The 20046-nt window shown below is 54.5% G+C and overlaps 1 protein-coding gene across 1 annotated transcript in view; it reads left to right on the forward strand.

Annotated features, from left to right (window-relative positions):
• Positions 1-19468, forward strand: part of STK35 (serine/threonine kinase 35) — a 46439-nt gene extending 26971 nt beyond the window's left edge. Inside the window, exon 4 of the mRNA XM_047771453.1 lies at positions 15104-19468. The gene's annotated coding sequence lies outside the window, so the exon portion shown is untranslated. The remainder of the gene's footprint in view (positions 1-15103) is intronic.
• The last annotated feature ends 578 nt before the right edge of the window (positions 19469-20046 follow it).

Raw genomic sequence — 20046 nt, forward strand, 5'->3', positions numbered from 1 at the left:
AGGCCAGTTGCCTAAACTGAAATCCAGATGTCGCCACTGACGCCATCCAGAGATCCTCCTCCCTGCCCCCACCCTGAGCATCTCAGGGCTGGGGACCCAACCAGGTGTAGCCCAGAGAGCCTTCGGAGAGCCTGTCCCTCCAGCGCAGTGTTTAGGAAGTCCTGCAGCAGGGGGACAACTGTCCCTGGAACTCTGATTCCCCACCTCCTCTTGTATGTCCATCTCAGTGGAAGTCTGCTGGTGATGCCGTAGGCAGGCCCGGAAAAGCTTCTTCAGACTCTGCAGCCTAATAGTAGGGGGCTGGGTAAGGTTTAGAAAGATTGTTCCCACTTGATCAGTGGAAGGAACTGAAGATACGAGGAGTAAGACGTGTTCTACCTAATAGATCCAGAGTCTGTCCTTGTGAACTTGACTCGAAATCAACAAGCTCTTGCCACATTCCTCCCTGGCTCCTCCTCACCAGCTCCCACTCCCCACCACACACGCAGTGTCCACGACAAACCTTAGTACCAGTGGTTTTCAGAGTGTGGTCCCCAGGCTGGCAGCATCTCCTAGAAACTTCTTAGAATGCATGCTTTTTTTTTTTTTTTTTTTTCCCCTATTTTGGCTGCACCTACAGCATGTGGAAGGTCCCCACCAGGGCCAGGGGTCAAACCCATGCCACAGCAGCTATCCAGGCTGCTGCAGTAACAATGCCAGATATTTAACCTGCTACACCACAAGGGAATTCCCAGAAATGTCTATGTTTGGCACCACCTCAGACCTGCAGAGCTGGACACTGGGGAACAGGTGTTTGAATAAGAACCTCCAGGTGATGCTTGATACACGCTCAGGTCAGAGAACTAGCCTGGCAGAAGAGGGTAAAGGCACCATCTGCTCAGCATCTTACCATGCTGTTTTCAGAAAGCTTGGATCTAGGCCTGAGAACAAGGAGGGCCTGCCGGGTTCTGAGCCAGACCTCTCTTCTTCTCTCCTTCTGTACCTAGCATGGGGCTGTGGACTGGTCGCTGTTGGCAGTGCTTTCCTCACCTGGAAAGCCAGATTACAAAAGGACCCCTCTGGCCCACTTCCCCCTGCTCCCTCAGGCCTGAGTTTCACAGTAGGTGTGGTTCTAGGAGGTGACTCCTAATTGTTGCTTGCTTTCCCCCAGGCATTTGACTTGAGGAAGAGGTGAGATCTTGCGGGCTGCCTGCTCCGTGGGGGAAGAGGAGGAGGAAAACAATTGAACCTCTCTGGGGCTTGCCTAGCCCTGGGGAAGTGGGCTTTGGAGCAGGCCAAGTCTGGATGCTTGGGGGAAGTCCCAGCAGGGGAATAACAGGCCCCTGGGAGTCCACTGTGGTAGGGTGGGAGGTCCCTCTTAGCAGAAGGTGGCAGTGGGGTATAGGAAAGGGGGAAGCAGCAGGATGGGAGGTCAGGCTGACGTCTGTCTCCAAGTGGAGCCTCAGACGTGGCTTTGAACTGGACAGAGAAACTTCACTTATTTGTCCCACAGGCGATGTATTGAGCACCTGCTGTGTGCCTGGCTAGGGCCGTGGAGATGGCCTTAGTCCCTCTAAACCTTAGGCCTCTCTGAGCCTAGGAGTCTTCGTGTACAAAGTGGGGGTGCTAACACCCACAGGCTTGTCATGAGTGAATGGAAAATTCATGTCGAAGTAGCCCAGGGGTGCTGGGCGCGCAGTAGGTGCTCCACAGGTGTTGAATCCTGCCGTGCTGGTAACAGCTAGGCAGACGTAGTACCTCAGAATGTGTGCAGGTTCTCGTTCTTCCACCCCGTCTTGGATAGAAAGGAAACCACGCACCTCAGAAAGGCCTGTTCATTTTTTATTGGTTGCCCATGTGTGTTCCAGGCACCGTGGAAGGTGCTTGTGATACATCAGTGCAAATCCAGACCTGGTCCCTACTCTTGGCACCCTTACACATACTCAGCTTGAAAGGAAAGTCCTCACAGGAAAGACTGTCTTACAGGTAGAATTTCAGGCATGTCTGGAGGGAGGGAATAGCAGAAAATAGGGGACCTGCCCAAGAGGTCAGGAAAAGCCTTTTTTGTGAGGAGGCGACATTGCCATTGAGATCCGAAGGATGAGGCCTCTGCCAAGCAGAGGGGCCAGGAGCTGGGAGGAGTGAGGTGGGCAAGGCCGAGACTTGTGCCTGATCTGTAGGTCCTTGGAAACAGCCACACGGTAACTTTCACCATCCAATTCACGTGTTTCCAGAGCTGGCTCTGGCCAGTGGGACTGAGAGAGGAGCGTGGAAGCAGGCAGCCCAGTTAGGAAGCTGGTTCTCCCGGTCAAGTGGATGGTACAGCAGGCAGAGAAGACTGAATCCAGGGTGTGTTTTGGCAATTTCTGAAGGGCTCACAGGTGGATGGACTGAATGAGGAGGTTGAAGGAAGGGGTGGCTCAAGGGTGACTGTTGTCGGTAGCTTGAGTCACTGGGCAGGGGAGCAGAGCCCCACGCGAGAGAGTGAGCACTTAGAGCAGAGGGGTTTTTTTGCGGAGGAGGAACACACAAATGCATCTTGCCTGTTTCGGCAACCCACCCTCTCTCCTCTAGCCGGGTATCTAGTTGTGGCAAGTTGTGAGTCATTGTCTGGGTCCTCTCAAGGCTGTTGACTCTCACGTTTGGGGCCGAACATAAAGCACCTTCCTGGGCATGGAGTGACCTCCGGAGACCCCGATCTGCCCTCACTGCCTTTATTGGTAGCTGAATCTCGATGTGTTTTGTTCTTGCCCTTTGTGATCAGTTTCTCATTAGTTGACTGATGTGTCTGGCTCTTCTGAGTCTTTATTTGCATGTTCACTCTGCTATAATCATATCTTAAGAACATCACCTTTTATTTTTTACATGACTTTTGCTTTGATAGAGCTGAAAACCTTTGCAGTGTCCTGTCACCTGGGCAGGCTGGCAGTTCTGTCAAAGAGCAGCTTTCTAGCCATGGCATTTCACGGGGGGTGGGGTGGGGGGTGGGGGGGGGTGGTTCACGTGCGCGTGTGTGTGTGTGTGTGTGTGTGTGTGTGTGTGTGTGTGTGTGTGTGTGTGTGTGTGTGTGTTTTTAATAGTTATGTAACACCAGAACCATGATTACTGGCTATGAAATTGATTTTAAGAGCCACTTTCATTTGTACATTAGGAAGTACTTTCTATATGGGGTTAAGGAGAGGGTTACAGGGGAAGGGGGCGGGGGAAGTCTCTGGTCTCAGTTGCCTTCAGGTTTCTAAGTGCAAATACCAGGAGCAGAGGGGTTTAACCTGACGTCAGGCCAGTGGGGTGGGGGCTTCAAGGCAGTCCTTCAGCTCTCCTGTTATATTCTTGCCTTAGTTTGAATTCTCTATGGGCCTTGGGGTGTCTGCTGGCCACCCCCTACCTCCTGACAGCCCTCCTTCCCGGGAACCTGGGAGAGCCTTTTTTGCACTAGTTTATTAGCAAATTCTTACAGAGATGCGCCTTGCTAGCCCATGCTAGCGGTCCTGTATGTGCCATATTTATTTCTGTTTAAGAATGAGTGTGGTGCAGCCTGGAGCCGTTACCATCTGTAAGGCACAAAGGTGGAGAGGGGCTGGGGAGGCACCTTCTCTTTAATTTCCCATTGTTCCCCCTTTGTGTTTCTAATCAAAAATAATGTTTATTTTTCTACTTTGACTTACTTTACTGGACATACTATTTTTAAAAAATATTGGACTCAGAATTGTACTTAAGGTACAGTATCAATATCTTAATAAATTTCATGATATCATGTGGACTTGTAAATATATATTACCGAGCATGTGCACTTTGCCCCATTCATACTCTGTTTACTGTCCTATTAAATCATCACGTGCATCCTATATAATGGTGTCTGCCTCGCTCCCACTCCAGAGAGTAAGTGATTTGCTCCACTGGCCACACAGTTGGCACGTGCCAGCTCCATAGCCAGAGCTTCCAGAGATGTGGTGGCAGCAGTCCTGTCTCAGGGCTCCCAGGAGCTCAGAGCATCAGCTGCTGGCTCTTTGTTAGGAGGTAAATAATGGCAACACCTAGAATCTGTGACTTCAGATGGCCCTTGAAGAAAGGAGGACAGACGCAGGTCTTCTAAGCAGGGGACACCATGTGAGCAAAGGCAGAACACTGGGAATTTGTGGAAAGAGCAGATCTTTGGGCTGGTTCATGCAAGAGGCTCAAGTTGGACAGTGAAGGCAGCACCAAGGTGCCAAGCGTCTCAAGTGTCAGCCTAAGGAGGGTGAACTTGGTCTTGCAGCAAAGGTGCTGGGTGGTGTACAAGGCTGGCTTTTTGGCAGATGAGTCAGTCACAGTGAGGGGAGAGCTTGAGATGCCGTACCTGACAGCGCAGGTCTACCAAAGGTGCACGACTTCGGAAGGTTCAAGACTGGCACCTCCCCGAGCAAAGGAGGGGAGACGGGGCCACTGCTGACGAGGTGACTAGAGACCCTCTGTGTCCCTTTTTGCTTCTCAACCTGATAATGCTGGTAAACCTTGGTTTGAATCGCAGCTCTGCGTCTTACCGGCGGGGTGCTTTGGGCAAAGTCACCTAACTTCTCAGGACCCCCATTTCCTTATCTATTAAATGAGGCTCATTTAACACAAAACTCACTGGACGCTGTTGTGAGGACTGAATGCGCGGAAAACAAAGTATCCAGCACAGTTCCTAGCACACCGGAGTCCAGTAAATGGTGGCTTTGGGTCGTCCCTCTCCTGTTTTTGCCAAAGCTCATAGGCTCATCATTTGTTTTTATTTCACTTCTCACAAACAATTTGCAGTGCCCTTTTTTTCCCTTAAGAGAGCACTAAGCCCTTTAGCAAGTGCCCCCAGTGAGTTCCCCCCGGCACACCAGGCCTTGAACTGCTTGCTGTCATCAAAGTCCATATGGTCTTCTTTGGCCCAGACCACTCTGGACATGACCTTATCTGATCCGTGCCGTTCCTAACCACAAATTAATTGTCCCATCCCCGTGTGTATGTGGGGGAGGGGGGTCGCCCCTTGAGCTCTGACAGCTAGCTCCTTGGCCATCTTCCTCCTGACTGGGGGCCCTGAGGAGACCTCTTCTAGGACCCAGCCTCTCCCCTGAGCCCTTTCTCTGCTAATCACAGCAGCTGCAGCTGAACCCCGGTCTCTTGGGGGGCCCATTGAGGCCGTTGGCAGCTTTCATTTCATCCCTGCACTTAATAAGTTAGGGGGGGATTAGTTAGGGTATCCCCACAGCTGACTGCCAATTACCCAGTCTGTTTTTGGTGACAAAAATCCCCCCTTAGTTTGTCTTGAGTGAGCTCCACCCAGTGAGTACCCGCTGAGTTGGCTAAGGGAAATCACCAACTGCCAGGCCCAGCCCGCCTGGTGACTTCCCAAGGCCAAAAAGAGTGGGTTTAACTGGGTCTGTGTGCAGATCCCCAGAGACCTCCAGACAAACCTCAGAATCTAGGTCTTGCCTGGTGATTCTTCTTTTGTGCACTTGGCAAACTCTACTAAAAATTAAATTAAAAATACTGAAGTTGGAGTTCCCGTCGTGGCGCAGTGGTTAACGAATCCGACTAGGAACCATGAGGTTGCGGGTTCGGTCCCTGCCCTTGCTCAGTGGGTTAACGATCCGGCGTTGCCGTGAGCTGTGGTGTAGGTTGCAGACACGGCTCGGATCCCGCGTTGCTGTGGCTCTGGCGTAGGCCGGTGGCTACAGCTCTGATTCAACCCCTAGCCTGGGAACCTCCATATGCCATGGGAGCGGCCCAAGAAATAGCAACAACAACAACAAAAGACAAAAAAATACTGAAGTTACCATCATGGCTTAGCGGTTAGTGAACCCAACTAACATGGGTTCAATCCCTGGCTTCGCTCAGTGGGTTAAGGATCTGGTGTTGCCATGAGCTGTGGTGTAGGTCGCAGACATGGCTCAGATCCCATGTCGCTGTGGCTGCAGTGTAGGCCGGCACCTGTAGCTCCAATTGGACCTCTAGCCTGGGAACCACCATATGCTGTAGGTGCAGCCCTAAAAGACAAAAAGACAAAAAAAAAAAAAAAAAACCCTAGCATTTGGGGCAGTACACTTCAAGGAATCAGAAGGTTTAAGACACTATCAAGCAAGTCAGCAGTGGTGACACCATCACTGCTGTTTCTAGGAGCTTCACGGTAACTACTTGCTGCAGTTTGCATAGAAGCCAGCCCTTCCCTGCTTGAAAGACTTTTGGGGGGGCGGGGCACACCCACAGCATGCGGAAGTTCCTGGGCCAGGGATCAAACCCACACCACAGCAGTGACAACACTGAATCCTTTAACTGCTAGGCAGCTAGACTCCAGGCATTCTTGATATAAAGCTGCCTTGTGTTCGCACTGTCTAGCTTTAAGCTCTGTTCCTCCCTGTCTCAGCTGCACCCTGCTGTATACCAGGCCTCCAGTTGCTGCCCTGAGAGCATGTGTCCTCCTGCTGAGTGGGCCACAGGTTTGACTCAGCTCCCATCTCCTCTTGGTGACATTTGTCCGTGCCATGGGCATCACAGGTTCTGCTTGAAAACCTGTAGGAGAGAGGCCTCACTTTCCCTCTTGTTCGGAAGGGCTTTGGCGCAAGAGCTAGAGCCGCCCTGCAGCACTGCCCTCCCAGCCTGCTCCTCTTCTGTAGCACTCCTGCCCTGCCTTCTGATGGGAAGTGTTCAATCCAGAGAAAGCCTACAAAGGTTCTCTGGGTTCTCAGTACTCCCTGGGACTCTTCTCAGAATCTGAATACTGAGGCTTCCCCCCCCAGAAAAATCCACACAGTTTACACACACTGTGGTGCTTGCTGTGCCTTCAGGCGGGTTGTTGCCCATCCTTGGAGTTAGAAGGACCCCTGGGTTAAGGACCTCTGGTCCCAATCCCCTGGGCAGAGGATCCAGCATCGAGGTCCCCAGGGAAGAATGGGGAGAGGCAGGTGAGCCCGGAAGCCAGGTTCCCCCCAGACGAGATCCTTCTTCCCTTTCCTGCATTTTGCTTCAGCCTCTCCATGGGCGGCCACGTGGGGGAACTTTGCTCAGCTTGTGTTTGTGCTGTCAGGGCCTGGGCGCCAGTCTGTGTCTCGGAGCACTCATGAGGCGCTTTCTCTGGGCACGCGTGAGTAAGTGAGAAGGATGTGAAAGATGGGAGGGGTGGCTTCTCAGGCCAGGAGTAGACCCCCGGCTGCCCCAGGGCAGGTGCTTACTTCCTCGTGGAGCTGCCCTGAGCTACCGCCTGTGTCCACAGTTCGTGCGCTTTGAGTGTGGAGATGGGGAGCCATCGTACCTGGCCAGAACCCCATCACCCCTTGAGCCGCTTGTCAGCTAAGGAGAGCGGCTGGGCATGGTTGCTGTTTTGCAGGTGGCTGGGCCTGGAAGGAGGCCACAGTGGGCCTTTAGGACCTGGGACGAGCACAGAGTTGAGGCCAAACCCAAGGCTTTGGGTCCTTACCCTGCCCTTCTCATCAGCCTCTTACCATGACTGACTCAGGCAGGGGGCGCCCTCTGGGCCAGGCCAGCCCCCACTAGCCACACCCGGATTTCAAGCCCCCTCCGGATGCAGCAGGCTGTGTTTGCAGGCAGCGCCATTTCCTCTCCCCGTGAGGGCCGGCCTGCCCCCCTGCGGCAGGTCACGAAGGCGAGTCATCGTGGAGGAGCCTCGTGGTTCTGTACCTGACAGTCTGCGTCGTGTCAGGAAACCCTTGCTCCCTTGCCCATTTCTCCGACAGCCCTGGGCAGTGGGGGGAATCGAGGGAGGAAAACAGTGCCAGCAAAGCCCCAACTCCTCCCGGCACCTGGCTAGTTGGGGTGCTTGGCAGGAACTCAACCTAGGGCAGGGGTTCTATAGCCCTATTTTTATATGGAACTCCTGTTGTGCTGAGTGAATGAGTCCGCGAAGTTGGTAAATTAACTTTTTGCCGTGGTGCACTAGCTCCCAGTTCCTATCAGTCACCCGGTATTCTAGTTCCTTCTGGGCCTGGCAACCTGAGCAGCTTCAGAGAAGCCCTGTCCCCAAGGAAGCCTGTAGTTCGGGCATGGGAGGAGGACACGGGCATGGTCGGTGGCAGGTGGGGTCCTTCTGAGCCTGCTCACCAGAGTCCCTGCAGAGGCTGGGCCCCTGGGAACGCGTCCTGGAGGAGGCTTGCACAAGGGCCAGGTGGGGCGGGCAGCCAGACCCGCAGTTCCTGAGACCCAGAGCAGAAAGGAAGCATCACCTCAGGGAGGACGGACACAGGGCCGTTTTGTCTTGTCTGGAGCTTTTGCCTGAGCCAGTGACTGCTGTGGGGTTTTTATTTGGGGGTGTGACTTTAAGGCTGCCATCACGGCTGGCTAACTGAGTACCTCCTGTGTGTCTCACTGTGCCCATGACAAATACCATTACTGGGCATCACACCCTGCAAGATAGAATTTGCACATTTTAAGTTGAGAAAGCTGAGATTTGGTAAAGACGAGCACTAGTAATTGGCTGGGCTGGGGTGTACATTTTAGGTCTTCCTGCTCCAAAGCCCGCTTGCTCTCCAGAGCACCAGCTGTTTGCCGTCCTGTCAACTGTGCTCTTTGAATGGCACTCCCGCCACATTGGGGACCTGTGCGCAGACTTGTGCTATGTTTTGGTCCTCTGGTCAGGGCTCAGACTGTAAAGCAGGGCAGGTGGTCATGTTTGCCATGAAGCAGCTGTTGGATAAGCTTTGATGACCTGACCTCTGTTCCCTTTCCCTGACACTGTGGCCCTTCTGTAGACCTGGAGACTGGAAACACCAGTCTTCCGTTTGTAGTGTCCCCTCTGTTTCCTTTTACCCTGATGGCTGGACCTCGTCCGCTGTGCTGTGAGCTGCCCACAGCACGGCTGTCCCTGGTTTTGCCCTACTCTGAGCACCGCTGTGGCTTAGCTAAGCCTTAGAGGAATGACGCACCAGAAAGCTCGGCTCCCTGGGCTCGGCCCCTCTGATGGATCAGAAGAGACAGTGGTGCCAGGGCTGCTGACCCTCCCACCCCCACCCCCGGGACTAGCATGTTGGTATCTGAGTGTGAAGAGCCAGCTGTCTTGGTTACAAAACAAATGAAAATGACTCATTTTGAAGCTAATCCTGCTTTGAAGGAGAGGCCTGCCCTCTGTGACCCTGAGATTACCCTGCCTCTGGGCCTCCCCAGCATGAGATGCTAAAAATGAGTACCTTGAGCCTCGGTTCGCTCATCTGTAAAATGGGGATGATTCCTGCGTGGCTCTTTGCTTGGACAAAGCCGGCTTTGCCTATCAGGCCTTGCGCCATGTCTCGTTTGTCACAGGTGTCATTAGCTTCGGTGGTGAGACCGGCAGGCAGGACATTAGGGGGCTTTAGGGAGGGGTGAGTTCTTGGCTTCCACCCGGTAACACCGTAACTTGTGTGCCAGTCAGATGACTTTCTTTCCTGTTAAGTAGATGAGAGGCAGAGAGGAATAGAGAACACTAGACCGTAGATTTGAGACCCCGTTAACTATTTACTAGCCGTTTGACCTTGCCAATGGAGACGGCTTTCCCATGGACAGGTGATGAGACTGTGTAAAGTAGTGGGACTCTGAGGACTTTGGCTTCACGTCCCTGCCTCCCTGGTAGCATGGAGCGCTGGTTCAGGTGCCACCCCTGAAGCCCACAGGCTGGTCGGGAGCCCTCCTGACAAGTGCCAGTGCTCCCGGGGGCACTGACCACCCTTTGAATGAGTAGCTGTGACCATTTTGTGTGAAGCCATGGAAAGTTGGTCTGCCCAAACAGCCAGGTGGTGTTTTAGATCTCTAGGTCCCAGGACTTCAGAAATCCACCTGCAGGCCTGAGGAGGTAGAAAGATGCCACCATCTGGCCGTCCTTGGGGCCTCATGGAGAAGGTGTGGCGGAGACTCAAATCCTTCCCCATGGGGATCAGAGAGCTGCCCTCCCGCCGCCTCCACCACCACCTCCACTGCCCTCCTCCTGAAAACCATTTTGAAAACACAGGAGCAAAAGGTCCTGAATTAAGCTTTGACTTTAGATCAGTCATAGATAGTTGAGTGTGTGACACCCTAAGAACCAAAAAGGCCATCAGCGTCACTGACCAGCAAGGTAGATATCCCTGCCCCCTCCACCCCCACCCCCCCACCCCCAGCCGCTGCTGGCAGTCTTCCCGGCCCACCCCAGAGGGGAAGTAGCTGCCTCCGCCTCTGCCAGAGGGAAAAGGAGGTGGGATAATGTAAACAGCAGAGCCGCCAGCTTCCCTGATAGGGGGCTAGAGTGCTGAGGTAAAACATAGCTGTGGCTCCCTGAGCTTTTCAAATCCCGTGGTTGCCAAACTTACACATTTCAAAGGACCTTATAGTTTAAAGGCCAGCCGGTAAGGGGTGGGGTAGGAGATGGAAGAGTTTTTATTTTTTTGGTCTTTTTAGGGCCCCACCCGTGGCATATGGAAGTTTCCCAGGCTAGGGGTCTAATTGGAGCTGCAGCCGCAGGCGTACACCACAGCCACAGCCACGCCAAATCTGAGCCACGTCTGCGACCTACACCATAGCTCACGGCAATGATGGATCCTTAACCCACTGAGCAAGGCTAGGGATCGAACCCACAACCTCATGGTTCCTAGTTGGATTCGTTTCTGCTGCGCCATGACAGGAACTCCGACATGGAAGAGTTTTTGAACCACTCCCATTTACTTTCATTGTCGTCTCACCAAAGAAAGGGCATTTTGACACCAGCAAAGTAGGAAGGCCACACTTTTAGGATAAAGGGTAACCTTTTATTCGCCCTGCCATTCCTAGTCTACAAGTTCAGGACTAGGGGAGGGGGGTAACCTGTGAGCCCAGTCAGTCCCCACCCCCATCACTGCCAGCCCCTCCTCCGCTTCCACCAGCTTCTGTTGGTCTTCATGGGAGCAGGTTGGTTCCCCAGTCTCCTTGGACAGACCAGCCAAGTGCCTGGCTGGCGGAGGAACTTGCCAGAAGGCTGCTCACAGCCTGGTTGGCAGCGCATCCCCCTTTGGTGCTCTGGACCCCAGACCTGTGCGGAGGTACCTCAGCCAAGCCTTCCACAAGCCTTTTCTGAGTGAATCTGTTTACAGATGAAGGGATTAAATGGGTTTTAAACCCTTCTTAGGCTCTTCTTGTTGCTCTAGGAAGGGCTGTTACATTACAAAGTTACACATTAAAAGCAGGAGCCTTGGAGTGAGACAGCCCTAGTTCAGCTCTTTCTCTACCACTTATTAGCCGTGCAGATCCTGTCTGTGGACTTCAGTTTCCCGTCTCTGAAGCTGGGGCGACAGCAGCTCCTACCTCGTAGGGTGGCTGGGTGAAGCGAGCCAGGAGATGGTACAACCCCGACCGTGACCCTAGTCAGTGGGAAGCAGTGGAGGAGGGTAGACAGCCTTGCGGTTATTACATGTAAACGAGTCCGACCTTTAAACGTAAGAGAACACGCCTGGCACATACTAAGCGCGGAGTCAGTGGTTGCTGTTACGATTGTGGAGAAATAAGTCAGATGTGCTGAGGGAATGTAGTCCTAAGAGCCAAAGTAAGAAAGAGAAACGTTAGCCAGCACCTTCCCGGATCGCCGACACCTTTCCCGGAGGAGACCAAGTCAGATGCAGGCTGTCAGAGCCCCTGGCAGAGCTGGCTCTGGAAGCACTACCGGAAGGGCTTTGGCCAGTGCCCGAGCACACTTCTGCTGCTCCACAGCCCTGACCTGGGGGGGGGGGGGGCGGGCAGCTCCATCTCTGAGCCTCTTGCCTCCTTAAGTCCTCACTCTGAGCTGATTTAGGCAGGTGCCGGCCAGGCGTGCCCTATTAACATCACCTACAGGTTAATCACATCACCCTTTTTCATGGTGCTCAGAGGGGTGCCTTTGCCTTCTGAGAGGGCTCTGTGGTCTGAAGTCAGAGTTCCAACTGAGAGGGACCAGGCAAGGCTGGCTGAAGCCGGTAATCGGGCAGTCGAGCCACAGCCCGGGGCCTGGGAGTGGAGGTGTGGCACCTGCTAGGATGAAGGGTAAGGGCCCACCGGGCTGGGACCTGGGCCATTTGTTGTTCCAACAGGTGCCTGGGAGGCCTGCTGCTTGACCCCAGGGCCATGTGGTCTGAGCCCTTCCTGCTCATGACTGAGGAAAGTCCCCCACTGTCTTGCAGGGAGGTGGCTGCCATTGGCTCCTGGGGAAGAGGCACCTTCTCTAATGGGAGACGGGAGAGGAAGCCACAGTTAGGTCTCCTGTGGAAGAAACAGCTCTGTTTCTCTTTCCCCTGCCGACCGGGGAGAAGCAGGCAGGCCTGTGGACTGAGACATCCTGCCGGGAGGGCCGGAGCCAGCGCCGAAGCTGGAGGGAGGGTGGAGGAGCCTGGGGGAAATGTCAGTCGTGCGTCCTGGCAGGGGACCCCGGTGATCACAGCGTCATGACGCTGGTGTGTCGGGCAGTCTCGCAGAGTGCTGGGCGCTTGGTTTGACCTTCTACAGGCACACTCTGTCCCACTAGTTTATTATGTAAGAGATTGCTGGCTTCTGAATCTCTGCCTCCCTGATTGAGCTGCAGCAGCCATGGGCCCCCTTCCTGCTGTGATGGTCATCTGTTTGAGGTTGTCATCAGCTCGGGTCCTACCGAGGGAGGGAGGAAAAGCAGTGTTGAAAGGTCATAGCTGGTCCAAAAATTATCTTAGCACCTCACACATGAGCATACAACTACCAGGCTTTTCTGGTCGCATCTCGCACGGACTTCGTGTCTCAGATGGTAGGTCCCCCCCACCCCACCCCTCCCTGCCCCCATCTGGTGGCTCTGCTTCGCCTACTGAAAGCAGCAGGAAGAAGGCACTAGGTCTGCCAAATAAAGCTAGAGTTTGAGAGGAGCTCCTGCTGTGGCCCAACGGGATAGGCAGCATCTTGGGAGTGCTGGGACGTGGGTTCGATCCCTGGCCTGGCACAGTGGGTTAAAGACCTGGTGTTGCCACAGCCGTGGCTTAGGTTGTGACCGCGGCTCAGATTTGATCCCTCACCCAAAGCTCCACATGCTACAGGGCAGCCAGGAAAAGGGAGGAAAAAAAAAAAAAAAAAAGCCTAGCGTTTGGGACTGCTCACCACAGGATGTGCTCATGATGATTAAATTTTTCCAAGTCAAAAACTGGCATACAAGACCCACCAGTTGGACGTTTGCTGAGGGGAGTAAGAAGGCAGAGAAACAGGAGCAGCACCTCTTGTCCACCAGGTGTGGAAAAATCTCTGCTGTCCTCTGCATGAAGGAGCCTGGGCTCTGGGACCTTTTCTTGGTGCCAACTCTCTTATTCATTAAAGCACACTGCCTTTCCCATCAAAAAGGTAAAGGGTGACGATACAACATGTACTCAATACTGAACATACAGAGGGAACGCGGGGGAAGAAAGGCCACCCATGACAAGTCCTACGACATTTTGGTGTATTTCTTGCCAAATTAACTATGCGCAGTGGGTTTTGTTTTCTACATAGCTATGGTCATACTATGTCACACAACTCCATAGCCTCCTTGTTTCCCCACTTAATCCATGGAAGTGCTTCTGCCATAACGTTTAAAATGCCACCCAGCCTTCTCATTTCCTCTGTCATATATCATTGAGTAGATGGATCATTTGCTTCAGTCTATCTTATTTTTGGCTTTGCGGGTTATTGCCTCAATTTAAGTACTACTTCAGTGGACATCTTTATTCATGAAGTCATTTTCATATTTAGGATAAGCGTTTAAACTAAATTTCTAGAATTACAGGGTCTAAATACATCCAAAGCTCTGAAAATGCTGCTAGGTTGCTTCCAGAAGGCTTTGTTGGGGTCTTCCAGTGGCGAGCGTTCTGCATGGCACCTTCCTGTGGCCAGAAACAGTTTGGACGGTTCAGTGGCTGGGGACCATGGTCTCTTTAAACTTGACACACTCATCATCTCTGGTTGGGGACAAATGTCTAGAAGAAGATGGCCTCATCAAGGGGTGGGTTCCTCCCGTGGGCCGGGTCCTTGACAGTTATTCGGAAAAGAGCCCCTGTTTCCCAGAGGAGGGGATGAGGCTGACAGGTAGAAAGTAAATTGTCTAAAATCACCGTGTCCTGCTGCCTCTCGCGCAGACTAGCCAAGCGCCTCCCTGGGCCCCGAGGGTGACAGGCCAGTGTTGCCAGACTGTACAGGTGGCAGGTAATGGTGAGGCGGACACAGGGCTGGGTGGGCGCACCTGTCGGGCTACAGAGAGCTTACCGAGCCTTGAAGCCATTGGGCGGGGGGGTTTCAGGCACACGGGGAAAGGTCGGTCTTCTTCAGTCATTCAGGGCGAGGGTGGGCACTTAGAAACTCTTAGCTGACGCTCTCCGGGACAGGCGGCTCCCAGCTCAGGGCAGCTCAGACTGGGGCTGGCCCAGGGCTAATCTCTGTGGGCTCTTACATTCTAGGCCCTCTTTGAGATCAGGTCCCTGAGACATGGGCCCCTGGTCTTGTTGAGACCTGGCACCAAGGCCATTGCCAAAAAATAGCTGATGATAATCCAGTCAAACCCTGCTGTAAGTTTTCTATGTGTTAGTCCATCAGGCCCTCATAATAACCTGTGATGTGGTACAGGGGCCGAGACCAAGGAACCAGAGGACTGGGCCACGGTTCCTGCTCCAGAACCTTGTTCCTGCCCACGGCAGTATCAGTGAGAGTCAGCAGGAGCTCTGGGCACAGCCCTGCCCCCGCCTGCAGGCGTGGTCCCTCCTATGACCAGTGCAGGTTCTCAGGCCAAAGCCTCACTTTTCTTGTCACTGAAATGGGATAAGTAAACTCGAGAGGGTTGCTGTGAACTTTGAGTGCAACGTGATTAGTCCGAGAGGGTCCCGTGACCTCTTGTTCCTACCAGTGCAGGGAAGCCAGAGGGAGGGATGGGGTTCGCGCTGGGCTTTGTGTGGCCGGCTTTCCAGCCAGAGTCTTCTGCCCCTCAGTCAACATGACCTCGGGCGCAGCACTCGAGTTGACCTGAGGAAGGAGAATAGTGTGTATCTGGCACGGTGGTTGTAGTGAGGCCGGATTCACCCCATGTGGGGTGTTTAGGAGCCTCCTCCCCAGCCCCCAGCGCAGGTCCCTGAGTCCTTCTGGGTTGTGTGCTGGCACATGGTGGGGCTTCTGGAACTTGGAGGTGCCCCACACCCACTGACCCCCTGTCCACTCTCCCCGCCTTCTCTTTCAGGTTGATCCTCGGACCCACAGTCTCATCACGTCTCGCACAGAGGACAGCAGAGGGTACAGGTGGTGGCTTGGCCGGTTCACGATCTCCCAACAGCTGGATCTCCAGCAATGTGAAGCTTTTGTTTGGGTTTCCCCCTCCTTTTAGTTTTGCTTTTTTTTTGTCATCTTGGTCTTCCCCCCCCCCTTTTTTTTTTTTTTTTTTTTAATTTAAACGATTAAGACTTCAGAAGAGCAGAAAGCCATGCTGTGGACAGGCACCAGTTTCTTTAAAGAATTCAATATGGACAAAGCATATGTATAAATTTCATTTTTAATTTGTATAAGGGGTTAGGGAGCTCTTTTGGTTTTGTCCTTTGTTTTCCCTGCCTTTCTCTTATGTGAGCTCTTAGTGTAACACCCCACTTCCCCAGAGAAGGCCTGCCCCTCCAAGGAGAACGTGGGGATTTCTCCTGGAATCGGGGGTATAAAGCCAGGAGGCCTCCGTGCATCTCCCCACCAGAGGCAGGAACTGCTGGACCCCTGGTGGGCTGCTCCTGGCTGGCCCTTTGGCCTTGGTGATGCTCAGAGCCAAGAACCACTTGGAAGGGAAAGACCAGGGCTGGGCCCCGAGAACACAAGGAAGAAGATCCACATTTCGGGTTTGTTCTTTCAGCCATTGGAAGCCCCAGGCCACACCAGGACTTACAGTGGTGGGAATCCATTCTTGCCGCTGCCCTTGTAATAACTGGGAGTTCCGGGGAGGGGGGCAGACGGTGACTGTCTCGTCCTTCCTGGAGGCCGAGCGGCCCGCCCACCCCAGCTCTACAAGCCTACCTTTCTGTTAGTGATCTTCCTCCCAGAGGAGGGTCCCCAGGAAAAACGGTCGTGCCAAACCCTCTGCCCGGGACACAGCTGGGTCTTGGGCCAGCATCTGTCACTCCTGTGAGGTTAGCACCCATCACCTACTGCCTCCTGGATCATCGTCTTCCCAGATGTGCCCACCTGATGTCCGGGTTGCCGGAGACCACCTAAGCCCCTGAGATGCAGTTGTCACGTTGGCATGAGAACAGGGTGTCCTGAACTGGCTGCCACTGTCTCTCCTCCCAGGAGGATGTGCCCCGTGTGCCGGGCCCCAGGGTGTCACAGGTAGATGGTGACAGTGTTGGGTATCATCTCCCAGCCTCAGTGGAAACGTGTCTGATGGGAAAGGGCAGACCTGCCGCGTGCAGGGAGCTAACGGTAGACGCGGCCACTGGGCACCTGCGGGCTCGCCAGACGTGACCCCTCAGCCCCACCACCACCGTCTTTGTTCCGCTTTCCATCTGCACCCTTGCTGCCTCCCTACTCCTGGGCTTCTGAAGCGGAGTGTCCTCTTCTCTTGCGAGGAGAAGGGGAGCTGTGCCTGCGTCCCCCCTCACCTGGAAGCCCCTTTGGGTGCTCCAGAGGCATCTCATCCATTACGGCCAAGCAGGGAAGGAAAAGGAATTCTTATTTTGTGTTTGTGTTTTTCGTTTTCTCTAAACCAGCCTAGGATGCTTAGGGAAGGTGTTGGAAGGCATTTAAGTTGGTGTGTGTCCAAGGGGGCTTCCCTGCAAAGCCGCAGCCCTTGGGCGCTAGAGGCTGGGGAGGGACCAGCCCAGCATCAGCCCAGACCTGCAGACTCAGCAGTATGTGTGCGTGTGTGCTTTCCGCCTTTTCTCGAGCCCCTCAGATGCCAAGGCTGCTTCCTCCTGGGCAGACAGACTGCAGGCCGTGGTTAGCAGGACCTGAGTGTGCTCCGCGCCGCAGCTGGGAGGGCGACATCCCCTGACTGCAGGCGCTCCTTCTCTGCAGGGCAGCCCTCTCTGTACATGAGCACCCGAACCCAGTCCCCCACTCGGCACCCCCACCTCCCCCTGGCCGAAGCCCTCGCGCTGAGGTCCTAGTGAGGGTTCAAGTCTAACAGCTTATTTACCTTTTGCTTCTCGTTCCCTCCCACCCTCGCCGGGTCTCTTAGCTGTGACTGAGCGAGGTCTCAGAGCTGTGGGTCACAGGGAAGGCGGGTGGCCTTGGTCGGCGTGGCCAGCCTCCATGCACCCTTGTCTCGCAGGACCCCCAGCCCTTCCTTGCTTGGTGGCAAGACCTTCCCGAGCTCCTGAGGCCCGGCTTGTAACCCCAAGTGCCTGTCTCGTCTCCCTCCCCTGCTCTCTGCTTCATCCAGCCGGGGCGGCCAGGTGAAAGTCAGCCCAACTGTCCAGGCCGGCTCTGCCCAGTCGGCGGACTAGCCTGGGTTGGGCCAGGCAGCTGTCCCCTCCCCCGGCCACCCTTCACCTCTTCCCTCTGGGGCTCAGCCTCCTCACCTCTTCCTGCCTCTTCCCCGTCTCCACCCGGGGCTCGGGCCTGGCAGCCGTTCCTAGGCGCGTCATCTCAGCGCCACCAAGTTGGCTCACCCTGTTCAAGTCCTAGGAGTTCCCACCCCTTAAACTAGAAGTCAGTTGGTCTCTTCCCTTGGACCTGTGAAAAGGATAGGCTGTTGGAGGGAGGAGCTGGGCCTCAGCCCTGTGGACCTGAGCTTCGCGTCCCCCTCAGGGAGGCATCAGCAAGACGGATCGTACTAGTGCCTTATGCTATGGCCCTCCCCGGCCAGCCGCCCGGCTCCCTTGGAAGCACGTGGCTTCTCTCTCCCTGTCTGCGTCCATCGGTCCCTTAAACTCTCACACCCACTCACAGCCCCGCGGGAGGATGTCCCCCCACCCCTTGCAGAGAGTTGTAGCCAGGCAGGTGACTCCCCACCACAGGGCACTGGGGGCAGCTCCCACTGGGGACAGGTGTGCTTCAGACAGGTAGGCCCTGCCTCCTCCCACCCAGAGGGTCCCTGCCTCTTACCTCCAGCCAGGAGGATGCGCAGCCTCTCCCCGCGAGACCGGATCCATCTGACCCCCTCCTGGGCACCGCGACTAAGGTCACAGGCCTTGGCCTCTTCTCCTCGCAGAGTCCCCGGGGAAAGGTGGGGAACCCTTTCCCCTCACCAAGAGGTGGTTCACAGCCCCTGGCTGCCTTCCTGAGGGAGCGCGTTCAATGTTTACTTAAGAAATACCCTGTTTACAGCTGGAGGAGAAGCGTGCCCAGCACTGGGTAGAGATTTGACCCTGGCCTCCTTTGTGGCACTGCCGGTGGTGACCCCAGAGCGAATGAAGGCAGGGGGCACGGGCCCTGCACCCCCTCTGCCCCCGACCCCGCGGTGCTAAGACCACTCGCCACCTTCCTTCCTCGCAGCCTTCTTGGCCCTGGACATTCCCCACCTCCCTCCCTCCCTCCAAGATTCTCCTTAACATATCGGTTATGCCTAGAAAACCAGTGTTGGAGCAATAAGATAATTTTTTTGGCTTGAATCTTTTTCTAAGAAAAGGAAAAAAGCAGGCATCGTGGGCCTCTTCTTTCTTGTTCTGCTGTTGGCTGTCGACCTTTGTAGAAGACAGATCTTTCTTGGATGGCTACCTGGGTTCAGCCTGGGGTGTCTTTAGGAAGCTTGGGAAGGCGGGAGCAGGGCCTCCACCCCTTAACTCTCCGCCCCTGGGCTCCCCGCCCTGCCCCCCGAGGGTGCTGCCCACCTCTGCCCCTCACCTGCCGCTCCCTCCATGCCCACCTTGGGGGCTTAGCCTCTAAGTGGGGCTCTTGGGTTCTTGCTCCTTTCCCCAACCTGGGCCTGTCTGGCAGCCCAGTTGCTGGAGTCTCCTTGGACCTGGTGACCTGGGAGCTGCCAAGCTTGCCCTGCTCCGCTCCCCGGGCCCCCAGCTCGGGGCTGAGGCACAGCTTTTGGGACAGTGCAGGCCATCTCTGATCCTGCCCTGCCAGGCGTGGATGGCAGGGACTCCTGTCTGCAGAGGGGGAGCCAGGAGTGTGCCGTGAGGTTGGCTGATGTCATGATCCACAGCCAAGGGATGATTCCACTGCCATCAGAGCCCCCGAAGACTGCAGGGGTCATGGTCTTCCCTGAGAGGCCTCAGGAGGAAGGGAGTTTACTTGGGGACATGTAAAAAATTGTGCTGTGCTCCAGGCGCTTCTTTCAGTCAGCACAGGGGAGTGTGTTGCAATGATTGACATTCGCGTGGGGCCAACTTGGGTGTGAGGGAGGCTTTAACCCAGACACAAGGTTAGTTTCAAAGACTAGTTAATAAATCTATTTTTCTTTATTTTCTTTTTTTGCACAGAAGCTGGTAATCTAGGACCTACGTGTGAACAACTTTATATATGAATATTTTTTGTACTTGGTTTACTTGGGTTGGTATGATAACATTATATTTAAGTTCCTTGAACACTGTGGATCCCCCTAATGTGTATGAATGACTGAGGCTTTGTAAATTAAGGGACGTTTGTGTGAATAAAGTTATTTGATGGGGTCAAAGAAGCCATATGTGATTTGAAAAAGCGTACTTTGTGCTTTTGTCGCCTCCCGTGTTCGGGTCCTGGTGGAGGAGCAGCAGGAGACGAGGATGCCGGGCCTTGGATGAGAAGATGCCCTGTGGCCTTGAGTGGTCCTCCCACTCCACACCTGGGGCCGGAAGACCCCCCCAGGCCTGGTCTGCACCCCAGGGTCTGGGGCCCAGCCAGCTCTGCCAGCCCCTCCAGACTTTGAGCAGCCCCTCCTTTCGGCCCCAGCTCTGTGTTTCCGCAAGTTCCGCCCTCAAGGATTTTTAATGTAGAGATGAGAGGACTTTCCAAACCACAGCAGCAAGGGGAAGGGGTTGTTTTCGGAAAAAGCTCAGCAGTGAGGTGGGCTCTCAGAGGAGCAGGGTGGAGCTGGGCTGAAGAGGTAGCACCTGCTTCCAGAGAGCAGTGGTCGGCCTGGGGGAGGGAGAAAGGGCATATATATATATATATATATCCCATCTTTTTTTTTTTTTTGCTTTTTTTGTCTTTTGTCCTTTTCTCAGGGCCGCACCCACGGCATATGGAGGTTCCCAGGCTAGGGGTCTAATTGGAGCT

This window comes from Phacochoerus africanus, chromosome 3 (assembly GCF_016906955.1).
Source record: "Phacochoerus africanus isolate WHEZ1 chromosome 3, ROS_Pafr_v1, whole genome shotgun sequence".
NCBI classification, from domain to species: Eukaryota; Metazoa; Chordata; class Mammalia; order Artiodactyla; family Suidae; genus Phacochoerus; species Phacochoerus africanus.